The sequence below is a fragment of the Psammomys obesus genome, unplaced genomic scaffold (assembly GCF_907164565.1).
Source record: "Psammomys obesus unplaced genomic scaffold, mPsaObe1.curated_primary_1811, whole genome shotgun sequence".
NCBI classification, from domain to species: domain Eukaryota; kingdom Metazoa; phylum Chordata; class Mammalia; order Rodentia; family Muridae; genus Psammomys; species Psammomys obesus.
In genome coordinates this window covers 3,865,100-3,882,516 of record NW_026594216.1, presented here as the reverse complement: position 1 = coordinate 3,882,516, position 17,417 = coordinate 3,865,100, and positions in this window count along the sequence as shown.

Genomic DNA, 17,417 nt, shown 5'->3' with positions numbered 1-17,417 from the left:
GGGCCCTTCTAGAAATGACTATGGAAGTGATTCTCAGGGGGAAATCCATGGATAGTTATATCGGTATCATTTGAGAAACTGGCAAGAAAAGGCAAGTTCACTGACTCCATCATAAATCAACAAAAAATACTGGCAAGGGGGACCAGGACATATGAAGTGTCACATGTGAAGCTCATGTGTGACATCTGCTCAGTCAGTCTGAGAATCAGTGGCCTTAACTAGTAAAAACAACCTTGATCAAAAGCTTATTTCCTTGTCCTTTAATCCAAGCCTGCAATGAAGTGAAAGGACTCAGTTTGAACACTGCTTGTGGGTCAGCCAAAGTGTTTTTTGAAGACTGTCTAATAGATTTATATGTTCTGTTGTGCTGCTTTCCTTTTTATAGATGTTTGGCCTGAGAACTAATCTCTGTCTCAGATGACATCTGTACCGATAAGACAATAAACCAGATCAGTGCTGGGAACGGAGTACGGGTGGAGTTGCTGGAGTCAGGTTTTAGAGTGAAGCCACAGAATTAAGCTGTGAGGTACGAGGCTAAACAAGGCCAAGAGGGGAAAAGGTGTGGGGAAAGAAGGCAGGTGCTAATGGGGGCACTGGAGGTTGATCACCTGTCAGTCTCCTGGTAATAACAACTCATCACTAGGAATATATGGGGTCACGATAAAGGCAACAGTGAAACTGTTCCATTCACTGGTAGTAAGTGGGATTGATGCAACCATGAAGAGAGATGTCAGAGAAGGTATAACATAACAGATGTCTGAGGAATATCGGATGACTTAAAGGAAAATGAAATTATTTGTTAATTGATGGTGAAAGCGATAGTTTGGAAAAGGTTGAATTTCTTTTAAGATGTATATTTTTTTGTGTGTGTCAGCCTATGTATGCAAATGCTGAACACACTATGCCAGAAACAAAGATGAATATGTTTGTATCTTTCTACAGTTTTAGAATTTTTAATAACAATGCACTAGCTAGATTTCTAATAATAGCAATTTTCACATAAAAGCCGGCTTCTTTGAGGTGATACGACCTTAATTACCAATATGAACTATCATATGTTGCACGCCACACAAGTCATACATCTCTATGTGCATATGTACATACTGTGTATGGGTTATAAAATGAACACAAGTTAAAACAGCTGCCACAGAGCCCGAGAGATTTCAGAAGTGGGCTGAGAATGAGTCTCTACGCTTAAGGTAACAAACCAGACCAGTGCCCCAAAGGGGCCTTGACTGGAGCTGCTGACGTCAGGTTTGAGAGTAAAGCTGGACAGTTCAGCTGTGAGGTAAGCTGAACTAGGTTTGAAGCAAGAAACAGAGGGTTGGGTCCACTTACAGATGAGCAAATGGGTTGATAGTCATGAAGTTAGTTAACTAGGCTTGTGAACAGCAGAGGATTAGAGACAGGTTGAGGCCCCAATTCTTGGAATACAAGCCAATTTTTAGATGAGAGGTTGGTGTGGGGATTTTAGGTGTTCAAAACTTTATGGGATCCAGGAAAACACGTTCTATTCTGACCTTGGTATGGTATGTTGTAAACTCCATGATGTCACTGTTAAGAATCAAATTTGTTCTCTGGAAGAACGGCACTCTTAAGTACGTACGGCATTGATCCAGTCACAAAGGTTGAAATTCTTGACCCCAATAAAATTTGCTACCGTGGTTGGGGGTGGCAAGATTGATGGACTAGGAGTCAAACAGACCCCTGATAGGCAGATGAACAGGGAAAAGAGGCTCCAGGCAGACTAAGGTGTTTGTCATTTAAAAAATAAAGTGGATGACTTCCTGGTTCTTCTTCCTCTCTAGGGTAAAGACTTAGGGGGTTTTTCAGGTAATTGTTTTGGGGAGACTTTCACATTTCCCATTGGAGACTTCCTGTGGTGGGGTCCAGTTGGCTTCCCTGTCTTTGTCTTGATTAACCAGTCTCCTGCAACAGCCCAAGGCAGACCACTCCAAATAAAAATGGGAACTTTCCACGCAGACAGACACAAAATCTGCTCCTCTAAGCTGATTGGACCACAGCACTTTTGGGTCTCCTTTTCACCCAGAAGTCTGTCTTGTTCTCTGTCTGTCTGTGTATCTATCTATCCAGCATCTGCCTATATATCTATCATCGATTATTCTCTGTGTGTATCTGTGTGTCTGTGTGTGTGTGCTCACATGCATGTGTTCACTGCACACTTTCATTTTTACAAAAATTTGGTTGAGTGTTGAAATCTTGCTTTTCCTGCTTTTTGGTCTCTGCATTTTCCAAGAAAAAGAATTTATGCCTATGATCCTAGATGCCATAATCCTTATGGCACTAACAAGCAAGGCACTATTTTTGCTCACATTTTTTGTGATACAAATGAACATTTAGTCACCCTGGATGGGCATCAGTGACAGAGTATGATGTCATTAAAGTCCAACCCTGTGAGACTCACAAGCTTATTATACTGGCTTTCTTTCTTTCTTCCTTTCTTTTTTCTTTCTATTTTTGTTTTCTTTTGATTTGTTTGTTTGTTTGTTTGTTTGTTTTTCAAGACATGGTTTCTCTGTGTAGCTCTGGCTGTCCTAGAACTCATTCTGTAGACCAGGATGGCCTTGAACTCACAGAAATTCATCTCCCTCTGTCTCCTTAGTGCTGGGGTTAAAGGTGTGCATCACCATGACTGGCCCTCAGCTTTTAGGAAGAGGAGTGGCTCACACTACATCAGAATAAATAAGGTCAGAACAGCCAAGGCAGAAAATAGACAGAAACAAAGTGCTCAGTGAGGGGCAGACAGGAGACAAGACATTAGATAGTGTTTATTGTCTGCCCATCATCTGAGACATTCCATTTACCCAAGCAGCAAGAACTGATCTGAGATAAGGCCATTAGCATCACTCGTAGCTCACTGAATGTGTTCCCTCCAAGCCAAGGCTGAAAGTAGCTTAACAGAAAGTAGCAATACAAAAACAGGCTCTTAAAATGAGAAACGTGAAGTATTGGGGTTTCCCAAGGCTGAATATTGGCAATGGCTCTCACTCAGATAATTGTCACTATACATTATATAGACTTTTGGTGGATTATTTGGTCAGAATATTTATGTAAAAACTATCGAGTATATCTAACCTGTGGCCTGCAGTACGTACCAGACCCTAGACCAACACAAAACTGTAAACTTAACTAAGACATTATTATTTTTTGTTTTTAGAATGGATGGTTCTTTAGTGTCAGTTTTGTAGATAATGATGTCAGGTTGTACCGTCTAAAATCTGAACATACCTGATTAATGAACATCTGCACTTCCAATAGCTAATTGTGCCACTGTCTCACAACTAAAGGCTCAGATCAAACAGAAGCCCGCCATGCTGGTTCTGATCAACAAAGCTGGACTATCCTAGTTGTCTAATTTTTTTTTTTTTTTTTTTTTATATTTTGAAACATCTTGGTCTGTTAAGATCACTGAAAAAAAATGTAAAGATTAGGCCACCTGTGGTAGTAGATGCCTTTAATCCCACAGTTTAGCAGGTGGAGTCAGACAGATCTTTGTGAGTTTCAGACCAGCCAGGGTTGCATAGTGAAACTGTGTCTCAAAATAAGAAAGAAAGAAAGAAAGAAAGAAAGAAAGAAAGAAAGAAAGAAAGAAAGAAAGAAAGAAAGAGAACGAATTAAATGAAACAGTATAAAATAAAAAGTAAAATTATGTTAAATTATAGATTCTTGTGATGTTTTACACATATTCATGTGTATCAGCTTTGTTTTTAAGTATGCGCTGATTTTTACATATTTTATTATATTTACTTGAAGGAGAGCATGGAGGTGATGATGTTGAGGAAGAAATAGGACAACAGGTGGAACAGAAGATTTAGACGGTATGTTTCCCCAGCTACAGTCCACACTGAGACTGCTGAGTGTATAAACAATATACAGTTATTCATCTTGCTTATATTAATTCATAGCCCAAAACTTTTTACGTCTGTAAGAGCTTTCCATTTATATTCAAGAATCCCTTCGAATCTAAAATTCTTTATGTTTTCAATAAAACATGTATTTAAATCCCTTCATTTGCTGACCTAATATTGAAAACCATTGTAGACAATAAAAACACTTTTTAATAATTCTTCCAACTCAAATAGACCCCAGCCAAATATCCCCTGAGGTGTGAAACAACAAAGGCAATAGATGAAAATGAATCAACGATGCTGTCTGAAATTTTAGCTTAATTTTTTTTTGCAGTTGTTCAAATATTAATAACCCGAGTTCTGATCTTTTTAAACATGTGGAATCTGCCTAAGCCTTTAAAAACAAAAGAAACTAAACAGAGATTTAGGCACACATTAAAAGGCTCAATCCCAATGTGGCAGGAGAAGAAACAAGGCCTCACGTGACAGACAATCGTCGCTTGTGTGCACTTGGAGAAAACATGTCATACGTGATCACAGCATACACGGACTCTACAATTTGAGGCCGTGTACATGCTCTTTTATTTGTTATTTAATTGTTGCTATCCAAACACTAACAGAAAGTGTTGAATTCATGGAGCAGAATGGAGGCTCTCAGGGGATGACTACAAGCAATATAACAAAATATAACTCAGTTTAAAGCTGGAACTGTCATATTATCATGGGAGAATTTTCAAATACTGACACCAAACATCCAATCTTTAATTAGAATGTGATTCTTTTTTTTTTTTTTTTCAAAGTAGGAAATAGAGAGAAACGGTCTAAACTCCTCTTGGTTACAGAAACTTGGGGGAATAGGCTACCCTTGTTAAAGAAAATGTACGAAGCATGACAATATGACTTTCCTTTCAGAAACTAGGATATCAGTTTACCACAGTTGAAATTTCTTTTTCTTGCTGGAATCAACATGTAACTCACATTTTAATTTGTACGGTGGGAATTTTAAAAGTAATCCCGTAACAAATCCGGCAGGAAGTAGGATACACCAAATGTTGACTAAAAACCTGGTGCTTAGTAAGTAAATAGATATCCATTATTATTATTTTTTCACATATTGTTAAGTCACATGTTTTTATTTGGTCAAATGAGGAGCTATAGTGCTTCTATGGAATTGCTCTGCTACCCTGTAAGCATAATGGGCTTTTGTGGACTTGCAGCTTAAGTGACTTTTATAAAACAAAAGCATTAGAAAACCACATTTCCTGTCTCAAGCCATCAATTTATAGCAGTCGGGGCCAATGTATACATTTAGAAGAGACAGTGTGAATCAGGTAGTGTGTGATCAGAACCAAGCAGTCAGTTATATCTGTGATTGTCTATATTAGGCTTCTCTTTGGAAAGTGGCTCAGGTGACACAATGTCCCCAATTATCTCCTTTCTTTACCTATTAGGTAAGCTAAGAGGCAAAGTGGTGAGAGGTCAGCCTGACTGGGGAGGCAGGTGGCAGGCTATTGCTTTCCTGACAGACCATGTTAAAGATTCTGTTCTCACATACAGAGCCAGACAGAGCCCCAAGGGTTGTTAAGTAAAACCTCACCTACATTTACGTATGCCCATAAGATCACCCTGCCTGTCGTAATGGGAGGAGCTTGGACTTCTGAGAGCGAACTGACTGCTATTTCAGTGGTTTGGTGAAAGTCATAACCATTTGTGGTTGTGGTGACAGAAACGGAGAGCTGGGGCCAAATCATGAGGTTTTCTTCCAGAAGATAACTGAAATCTAGGCTCAGTGTTGCTGGTACTGGTGGTTGTTAAGATAACCATAACTTCCAGTTTTGTAACCATTTGAATTCATCATTAAAAAAAATAAAACCAGTAACAGTAATATTAGAAGGCCAGCAGCAGTGTGAGGTCCTACTACCTATAAAACTCCCGAGTGAGTGGTATGTGGAACTTTTCTGTAGCGCAAGCAGGAATGACATATTAGCAGGAGGAAAGTCACTGCCTTTTTTACCTCTCCGTTTCCTCACACACCTTTAAAAGCACCTTCTCCACGCTCACCTTCAGGTGTTAAAAGATGTGTAATTAAATAAAAACTTGGGAGAAAACTAGGATGGACTGAAATTGGTTGCCAGTGAATTAAGTGACCCCGGAAGCCATCCTGCAGTGTTTATACCCTTGCACAAAGAATCCACCCAAATATGCTGTGGAACTGATTGGTAGCAGGATCTGGAAGGGAGGTAGGGTCCTTACAATTCCCCTTGTAAGGATAGTTGAGCCCTATCTTCTTGCTGGAAATTCATAACACGGGAGAGACTAGCTGGGGACCTCAAGTGCATGAAAACCTTACATTGTGCCATGGAGGTCCAGCAGGCAATAAAATACAGAATCACAAAGTAGATTTTACATTTGCAGAGAAAGGTCTATATAATGAATCAGCTAGAATAGATCGTAAATAGTACTGTTTAAGAAGCTGCAGGAAAAATGGACCAAGTTATGCTTTCACAGAACATCTGCCTCAAAAGCTGGATTCGGCACCACTGTCACTTTATCTAAAAGCCCATTCCTTCTACACATCTTATTGAGTCATTGAGAAAATATCCTCTGCATATCATTTTGGATGTGTAATTCCCAGCCACTTCTAACATTGTTATGCTAGCAGAGAAAGCAAAATGAAAATTTTAACATGTTTTACAAAAGTCCAGACCTGGTGATAATAAAAAAAAAGAAAGAAAGAAAGGCACCTAGCTTCTTCTTATTGTTCAAATACATACACAAAGAGCAACGAATAGAAATAATAAATCCCAACCAAGTGCAACATTTCTTGGTCATCCAGAAGGAGGCTTTCTGATTATGTGTCTGCTGACTTGATAGGAGAGTTTGACATTTGAAGGCTACTCTAGGTGAACCTCAGCACAATCATATGAAGTCTGCATGAACTGACAAAGTAGTTAACTATAGCACTAAAGAAAGCAAGGTAATCTCTCTCTCTCTCTCTCTTTCTCTCTCTCCCCTCCCCACCCACATCAGTGTGAGACTCATGTCTTTGAACTTAAAATGTGTGTTAGAAATGAAGGACGAGAACTGTTAGATATTGCTGTGTTGATTGCCTAGCCAGCCCAGGAAGACTAAAGTGAAGTTAAGTTAATAATCTTTTGTACTCAAGGCTCCTTCAGTGTTGGCGCGTCTGTAACTGTATCTCCTGTGGGGCTCAATTGTGCTTGTTGAATCTCTTTCTTCTTTCAACACAGCGTGCATTCTCAATTGTTTCATTTGTGTTCTGTTGTATAATCAGAATTTTTTAAAAAAATAATAATAAACCGATAAGAGTATTTAGATTTTAAGCAGCCATTTACTGGAAAAAAAATAACAATGCTTATAGAAAATGGTAAGTACCTAATTCCTCATTTCCTAGGCCAAATTATATATGTATTTACTCTTTGTATATCTCCCACTTTTCAAAGGACCTACAATGATGAGTCAAACATAATGTGAACATTGGGGGGCGGAGGGCTTATTAAGCCTTTAAAAAGCTTAGTAAGTTTTATACTCGGACACTTAAAGAGGGTGGAATTATAGGATTTGTGATTATGAGGAGCTTTAGAGCACAGCCACCCCAGAGCACTTTGCAGAAGGAAGAAAGAGGCTCCTTCAGGTCAAAAGGGTAGCATTCTTCAAACCATAAGGGCTTTGCAGACAGCCAGAGCTAGATTCAGTGAGGTATGACTTCATCATTCAGCATAGGCAGGCAAGGCAGGGCAGGGCGGGGCAGGGCAAGTGACAGTGTGGGAAAGCCTTGTTTTGTCAAAGATGACACTGTAACATTGGTATTACATAATGCCACTACTGTATGGTTGTGGCAGGGTACATAGGCGCCCTCAGCATAGTGTTTCTTTTCCCTGTCTGTACCTCTAACCAGGAATGGAAAGGATCACAGAGGCTTTTGATTCCCACTTAAGCTAAATGGGCTGAGCTGTGGCTTTTCTAACTCAAAGGTCCCAACCCCCTAGTCTCTGCATTTTTTGTTGCTGTTTGGTTGGTTTGTTTGTGAGGATCTCATTATGTATTCCTAGCTAATCTGGAACTGTGTAGTCCAAGCTGGTGTGGAACCTGCAGGAATTCTCCTGTTTCTGCCTCCCATGGCCCAGGATTACAGACTTGCACCACTATACCAACTAACTCAAAGGCATTCTTGCCACAGAAGCCCAAGCGGCTAAGGAGGCTTCTTCCAGATTCAACTGAGAGGTGATTCAACTGGGCAGAGATAAGGGACAGAGAACAGAAGACAGCCCTTGCTCTGAATGCTAAACACGGTTGCCTTGTTCCCTGGGAATCCTTTTGTTCCGTTGACTCTAGGTACCTGTGTAACCAGGTTCTAGATATTCCTACACACACCTAAATTTTCAGATGGTGAAGTTCCTTATGTAAAATGGTATAGTACTTACTTAAAGCCCTGTAAACACTCTTTCATATACTTTAAATTATCTCTCAACTCCTGATAATTGTTAGTAAAATGTAAATAGTGTTATAGTTAGGATATTGTATTGTTCAGTTGATAATAATATCAAAACAGCTCATATACTCAATGTATATGCAATTTTTTTTTCTAAATATGTCTCGCTATGTAATTGGCTGGCTCCATGGAGGACCAACTAAGCATAACTCAAAAGTCTGCGAATGCTTCAGCTCTGTTAGTAAGGCCAGGCAACATCCTCAGTTTCAACAATTCACTAGCAGGAGTCAAAATCTTCCTGCGCGTGTGGTTTCACATCAAGATATTCTGGAAGCTGCTAGCAGTCATCATTTATTGAGCGCCTACCAGGAACGAAGCACTGTGGCTTGTGAAATAGATGTTGTCACCATAGTTCACAGATATGGGTGGAGGAGGGCCAAAGATATAACCCAGAAGAATTAGGGTAGTGTTCGTGTCAGGACTTAAACAGACCTATCTGGCCTCAGAGCTTACATTTTAGCTGATTTCTCTGCACTCACAGCTTCCCAGAATCCCTCCCTTTAACATAAGCTACATGAATCTGCTCAAATGAAGCCCGTGGTATAAGAAAGTAGAGTGACAGAAACCTGGTCATTGCCAGTGGCCTCTGTGGTTAGAGACATGCTGTACGGCTGTATTCTACAATCCACCACGCAGGTATAACTTCAATGAGAAGCTGTCTGTGGGCAAAGGGGAAGTGAAAATGGTGACAGAAGCTCATTAGTATTCACAGATGAATACTTTTATGTGCGCTAATGTTTGCATACTGATGTGGGCACCAGCGCATGCAGGTACAGGTGATCGTGCAGTGTGCACATGGAGGTCAGAGGTCAACCTTGAGTACCCTGACTTAGGTGTAACCCAGCTCATGTCTTTGTTTTGTCCTGGAGCTTGGAAAGGAGTCTGGGCTGGCTGGACCCCAAGCCTCAGGAAATCTCCCGTCTCTGACCTTCCAGACCTCGGATAAAAGTTATGTCACCATATTTGGCTTTTTGAGTTCTGGAAGAACAGTTGAACTTAGGCCCTCATGCTGGCCTCACAAGCACATTACTGACTAAACTACCCCTTTAATCAGTTTCTTAAACTCAGAATACAAAATCTAGAATGAATGCACTACAAAAAGCTCCTATTAGCTTTTCATCTCATTATCATATAACTTTATTAAGGAATAAGAACTAGGTGAAAAGAAATTAATTTAAGAGACTCCGGAGAGTAAAAACAATACATGGTACTGCACTGTGTATTGGGAGGTTCAAACACCGAAATCAGTCCATAATTTTGAGAGTAATTATTTCTTTTTATTTTCTTCGTATGTTTGTGGGATGTCCACATGGGTGTGCACACCCATGTGGGTGTTGCTACTTTGCTACTGTTGCTTTGCTACTGTTGGTGCGTACATGTGAGTGAGGGCCCAGGGCTGCCTTTGGAGTCTACTTACTCTGGACTAAGTTGAGGCAGCATCTCTCTCTTGAAACCGGGGCTCACTGTTGAGCTAGTCTGGCCTGTCGGCCTGCTCTAGGGAACCCCTGTCTCTGTCATCTGAGTACTCAGTTACACTCCAAACTCCAGTCCAAACTCCAGTACTCCAGTTCGCTAACTACTGAATCAGCTCCCAGCTCCCAAATTGTCATCGTTTTTCTCTGTCAGTAGTGGAGACATGATGTGATGATTTAGGTGAGAGGTGATGGGTTTCACTGACAGTGATTTATTCAAACTTGGATGTTGGAGAAGTTGTATCATTTATGCTACAATTGTCCAACTACAACAAGACCTCAAACAGCTTAATATAACCATATAAGCAGAGCAGCTCTGGGCTGAAGTGGCGACCTTTTACACCGGGAAGACAGGGTGGCTTATCGTTTATTTTACAAGCTTCCACATCTGGCTTCCAAAATAACTCAAGATGGTCATTCTTCCACCTGATGTCATGTCTGTATTTAGTGGGAAGGAGACCAGAGATGAGGAAAGCAGATTCTTTCCTTTAAGGATATTTGCTGGAAGATCTACATGCACTTTTTTAAAGGGGTGCGAAACGTTCTCATTTAAAATTCTTTTGGTAGAACAGAAAAGAACAAGTGATGGGGACACAAATGACAGAGGCAGAATGTACTTCGAGATCTGGATTTATTTTTTCACATGTCTATTTTTTTAAAGTTTTTTTTATAAAAAATTTATTCATTTTGTATCCCAGCTGTAGCCTCCTCCATCCATCCCTCCCAATCCTCCCTCCTTCTTTTTCTCCCATGCCCCTCCCCCAGTCCACTGATAGGGGAGGTCCTCCTCCTCTTCCATCTGACCCTAGCCTATAGGTTTCATTATAGCCAAACTTTGGGCAGAGTGCAGGTTATCTTATCAAAGAAGGGGGAGATAGAAAAATCTGGGCACAGGGGTCTTTTCTGAGACTGATACTCCAACCAAGGACCATGCATAGAGATAACATAGAACCCCTGCACAGATGTAGCCCCTAGAATCTGGATCTTAATAGAACAAGTTGAAAGTCACTCTGTCAGAAACTATTTCAAATTGTAAAAATTTTATAAGTTTTATGAGACATACTCATTTGCTACTGAGCAGGACATATTCCTGGCATGCACCCCAAATAAAAAATGTTATAAAGCAAGACAAAGCCAGAGCACCTACATGACCCCCATGCATCATTGCAAAAGAGCTGTGACATCAGCCTCCACCTTTCAAGAAGCTGTTACAACTGAAAAACTGCAATGATCGATTCCTTAGGACTGTCTCTGACATGAACTCAGTGGCTATCTTTTTAATCACCTCCCCCCTGAGGGGAGAGCAGCCTTACCAGTCCACAGAGGAAGAAAATGCAAGACAGTCCTGATGAGACCTGATAGGCTAGGGTCAGAAGGAAGGGGATGAAGACCTCCTCTATCAGTGGGTTTGGAGAGGGGCATAGGAGAATGAGGGAGAGAGGGTGAGGTTGGGAGGGGATAAGAGAGAGGGCTACAGCTGGAATACAAAGTGAATAAACTATAATTTAAAAATAAATAATTTTTTAAAAAGACCGCCATTAAAAAAGTTTTGTTTACATTTTATTTATGTGTATGAGTGTTTCATCTGCATGTATGTCTGAGGACCTTGTACATGCAGTGTTAGTGGAGGCCAGAAGAAGCCAGCAGATCCTCTGGAACTGGTATAGAGTCAGATCTTAGCCACAGCGGGGGGGGGGGGGGGTTGGAACTGAACCCTGGTTCTCTGGAGCTCTTAACTATGGAGGCATCTTTTCAGCTCCAAGATTGCCAATCAAAGAGACAGAGACAGAGTCAGAGAGAGGGAGAGATTCAGTGATGCTTCTTTAAAAATAGTATGTGGCAAATGTCAATTCTAATATTAAATGTAATGTTTGTGAAATATTTAATGTATTCATAGGGTCATATATGCGCCACATGGTTTTTTACACTACAAAGTGATATGCCCATAATCAAGAAGACGATTATTGGTTTGCCTGATGTGTTCCTGTGAAATAACATGTTCACAGGCATTCACTATTTTAAACTTTAAATTTTAAGCTTTACTCAATCTTTGAACTTCCCTCTGAGAATGTAACTTAGGAATTCACAAGATATTTCTCTCTCTCTCTCTAGATAGTTGTTATCAATTAGCTTACATGATCATTCTTTTTTATTATCCACTAGTAAGCTTGGGAAAAGTTGGTGTGATATACATTGTGGTGCACATTTTAAGCTTTATTCCCAACTCAATCTCATTTCTGCAGCTTTCCTGGTAGGAGTCATATTTTATGTGCATCTTACAAGTGGCTTAACAATCAATTATGATTAATGATGGTAAAACAAATTAAAAAACTGTAAAAGGAGAAAAAAAACCAGAAAATTACAAAAAAAAAACCCCGAAATCTCCAGCTACTGTTAATGATCTTAATAAGTACAATAATACTAGCTAACATCACAAGAAAAAAATGCATGCTTTGCACTTATGTATGTTCCTGTATGCACACGTGTATGTATGTGTGTGTTTAACTCTTTCAGAAATGTATATGGTCATGCGATATGAACACAAGCCTTTGGTTACATCTAGAAGAATTTCGTGAGCATGAATCTGAGAAGTGTCTCTTCTATACATTTCCATCAATTTTTAGCACAAGTTACTTCGTCTCTGTCCACACTGACTTCTTCTCCCGGTGAGTCATAGGTGAACTGTTGCATTTTCTGTTTCCACTGTCCAGAGCATTTACCCTTTCTCCCTGCACGGGCCCCAGCTGTCTTTCTGCCGTAAGCCGTTGTCCAGTGCCTTCCTCTCCTTGGTGTCCACACTGAACACTCTTTTCATTTTGCAGTCAACTCTAAATAGATGACTCCAAATCCCTCTATCCTGTCCTGTTTTTCTCACTTACATGTGTATTTCTTTTGGGAATATAACAGATCATGTGTTTGTTATGTTTGTTGTTTCCATCCTTTGCTTCCCACCTGGGGTCTGAGCTTCCCTAGCTGACTCCGCCTTACTCCTATGTAAATGTCAGCTTCCTAGAACAGCTCATGTATGATGCAGTCAATTCACATTTGATTAAGTGAATGATAGCTTTTGTATTTTGAACAGATGAATAAAAGTGAAATTATTAGAGCTTTCATGAGACTGTTTTATTGTTACCTAATTTAAAAGGAATATTTAGCCAGGGGGTGGTGCTACATGCCTTTAATCCTAGTATTGGGGAAGCAGAGGCAGGAAGATCTCTGCATTAGAGGTCAGCTTGGTTCATAGAGCAAGTTCCAAGACAGCCAGGGCTAAGCAGAGAAACCTTGTCTCAAACACACAAACAAACAAACAAAAACAAACAAAAAAACTAAAAAATCCAGGCTTCATGGTACAGGCCTTCAATTCCAGCACTAGGGAGGCAGAAGCAGGTGGATTTCTGTGAGTTTGAGGCCAGCCTGGTCTGCAAAGTGAGTTCAGAATAGCTGAGACTCTATTACACAGAAAAACCTTGTCTCAAAAACAAACAAACAAATAAACAGAGAAATATTTAGCTTAAAATTATTTTTATGTAAGCGATTTTTACGAAAACTATCCTTGCATCTAATGTTTCTTTAGTTTATCTCTTTATGAATATTATAAATTAGAAATAAATTTAAAAGATGAATCATGTAATTTGTGATAATTTATTTTATGTGCACATTTATAAATATATTTCCATGTGTTTAACTCAAAGCTATTGTGAAATGTTATCTAATGAAACAGTAGGTGTCAAAGACCAGAATTCAAGTTCTTGGCACAAGGCCTTTCACAGGTGTTTACAGCCTTCGTTAACCAGCTTAGCCTTTATCACCCCAGTATCCTCAGCTGTAACAGGAACCATGGGAATTTCACTTGGAACTTTATTTGCTCTCCTATCTTCTGGATACTTTTCCAACTCTTCATTGGGAAATCCAAGGAACATGCTTCTATATGCTTATTTTAAGTTTTCAAATTTATGCCCCACATACTATAACACAGTTCATTGCAAACACTCTGAAGTTTGCCTACCATCTCCTGAGAACAGATTTCCATCGCCAGTTTCTCTGAATTTGCCCTGCTTCCTGATGAACTCCCTTGATGATTTACCTTCCAGCCCTAGAACAGCTAATTTCTTGTCTCGCATGCATTGGGGAAATAATCTCCACCTTAGAACACAAACAGTGTTTGTGTTCAATGTGTTTCATGCTTACACAGTGTGATGCAGTTATAGAGTACTCCAGTAAAATATGAGTTCTTTGGTAGAGAAATTATAGCTGGTATTTCTGAATATATTTTTAGAGTTCTTGATACAAAGTTTACATAATAGATGACCTAAAATGTTTGTTAAGAAAATTAATAAGTGTCAGCATTAATGGAAGGTTGATAGCTTAACGTGTCAAATAAACCATAGCAAAAACATCCTTTTTCTTTTTTTTAACCGAACATCACATTTAATCCTCACAACAGTCCCACAGGATTCTCCACTTTATTCCCATTAGTTCTGTTTCGCAGCTGAGAAAATGGGGCTGAGAAAGGTTAAGCCAGTTAACTAAGGCAGTATATCTGTGAAGCCTGGCACCAAGAGCTTGAACTCTGATCTTTGACACTTGCCTGTGGGTTATACATTTTACAATACCTTCAAAAATTAAAACATATTCATAAATGTATGCATGACATATTCAATTCACGCATGCTTCTGCATAGTTTACTGATGTTTTATCCTGAAATGCTTTGGAGGCTCTCACCTGTGTGGAAGTCAGAGAGCAGTGATCGACAAGGGCATTTTACATACATGTACTATTTACTGCTGGTAAAGAAAGTCTGGTAATCCCTGCCTGCTTTTGAAAAACTCACCCAGAATGAAATGTTCAAAAGCCTTCTAACACCTCCTGACTGGATCTTATGGTAGTTTTTAGGGAGCTGGTATTTGCCAGTCTAGGAATAAATTTCTAGGAGAGATTATGGCAGCTTATAGCTAATACATATATTCTAGAAACTGGGCTTCAGTGAGTATAGTTACAAATTAACCGTATTATATGGCAAATGCCTGATTTCTTTCTCCCTTAAAAATATGATCTCAAAGTCCTTGGCCTATATTCTAACTAATTTTTCAGGGAATCAAACTTATATCCCACTTAATTCTAATATATAGAAATTCATAGACAACTTTTAAAATCAGAGATTCTGTCCATTATCCAAGAATATGAACGCTTGATTTCTTTTTACCTTAGCTTTCATTTAAATTAATCTCAGCCTCAAAGCAAGACTCAAGATACAAAAATGCAAAGCATAGTTTAAGCTTGCGATGGCCAAAGTTTATCGTGATTCAGTGGGAGTCACTCTGGTGGATGCCAATTCACTTGCTGTGGGATGGGTCAGGCCACCTGGTTTGTAACAGGCCACCAAGGTCCTTCTGAGGCAGAAAACCTGTCGCCTGCTTTTGATTCATCGGACTCAACCCCTCATTTTATCACTGAGAAAGGGAAGAAGTGAAATGACGTACGTAAATTCACACAGTGAGAAAGTTTTACAACAGGCTAGAGTTTGTAGTTTCTCATTTAGTTCTACTTTTCCTGTACAGTGTCAGAATTTCTGAAGAAAAATTCCTCTTGAAATATTTCTCTTTGTCTGTCTGTCTGTCTGTCTGCTTGTCTTAAAGTGGTTCTTATGCCAATCTGTTCTTTTTCTGTTGGGAGTAAAGGTTATTCTTCTGGCTATTTATTTGAACATCCAGTTTTCTTTTCCTATCACTTCTTTACATAAGGGTTCTTTAGAGATCCTAGCTTCAATACAGGTATGTGTGTGAGAGAGAGAGAGAGAGAAAGAGAGACAGAGAGATGTTATGCCATAACTGACAGTCTAGGTAGTGTTTTCCGTTGTTGTAGTTTTTGTTTTTGTTTTTGTTTTTTTTTTCTATATTGCAGACTCAGCCTCTATGATGCTGCCATTTTTAGATAATTAATGAAAATTGTGTTCATATTTATAGCCCATATTTATATCCATATTTATAAGTGGCCTAAGAAAATTTGTTTCCTTGCTATTTTCCTTGTCTTTAGTTCTTGTGGATTTTTGTTGTTTAACTGGTTACAAGTGTTCTTCACAAGGGCCATCTTTATGTACTGTAAGCTGCAGTCATGACAAACTATTTGGATACCCCCAAATATTTCCTTCAGGTTACATCCCTAACTTCCCTCTCTCCCCAGTGCTTGGCCAGAATGAAGCCTGTGTGTTTGATGGGTAACTATTTTTCATTTGAGGTATGCTGTATGAACCATCCAGTCTGTCTTGCCAGCTTTGTCCTGGATCCTCAAGGAAGATCATGTCTCTTTCCCTTTAGAGCTCCTTTGTTTCTTGTGGGCTTCTTAGTCAGTTCCTGTGGCAATATGCTGTTGTCTATTCACAAGTTTGTTTTCCTAAACATGTTGTAAGCCACACAAGAGACCACCATAGTAATCTTATTTCCAGTGCAGTCTTGTACAGAGTAGACGTGAAATTCATCTTTGAGGAAGAAGAATAAGAACAGGGAAAGAGAACAGGAAATAAATTCTGTGAGATCATAGGAATCCGGCCATTATGTTATTTTCTGTGGGACTTCAGAGTTCAGAGAACTGACAATTGGGTGTCTTGCTGGCTTATTAAAGTAAGAAGGCTTCATAATGCCTCTGCTTTCATTGCTTTGCCTTATAAATGGAGGCCGGACTTAAGAGACTTAGTAATTTTCTCGGCAGTGGGAACCTCATTGAAGAAAGAGAAGGCAGCCCAGTGGGACGTAAAGGCCACTTGGCATGAATTGGCCTTACTCACCAGAAGCCAGCAGCCAGCTCCCACCCACTGCTTCCATTCAGGTTGAAGGATGGAGCAGTGGAGATGCTCCAAAAGCAATGGCAGTGATGACTGGAAAATGGTAAACCTCAAACTAAACCCAGAAATGAGAAATCAAGAAAAGAAGGAACACATCTCTGGATGAAGTACACCACAAATCTGGTGGTGCCCTGGGACCTCAGCTTTCTTCTCTGCACCTGCTTACTCCCAGTTTATATTGTGGACACTCACTGCTGTGGTTTGCTGAAGTATAGCTGGTCCATAATTGCATTCTGTTCTATATTTACATGGTAGCTTTGTGGGTATAATGTTCTTTTAATGTATACACCTTACCCTTGTTCATTCAAGTGCTGATTTCTCTCCCACACTCTCTGGTTTCAATCCGGACATTGCATTTTGATACTTTTTCTAAGCATCACCTCTCTCAGCTTTGTGTAAACATGTCAAAATAAAACAACCAGCCACAATGTTGAGCAATGGAGAGGAAGGAGTAGGAGAAAGAGGGGAGGAGCCAGACGAGAGGGAAGAGTGGGAGGCAGAGGAGGGCAGAAGCTGGGAGAGCAGAGGCTGGAGAAGAGGTCTTGGGATGACATGGAGAATCAACCGGACCTAAGATATCACTAAAAGCAAGTATAATGGGTGAAATCTGAATGGAAGGAAACTATGTGGGCTTGGAGGTTTAGGATGGAATAACTATTGCCCAGCATTGTGCTCTAGGTTAATTAACTAAATCCCAGTCTCTGTGTGGTGATTTGTTTACACAG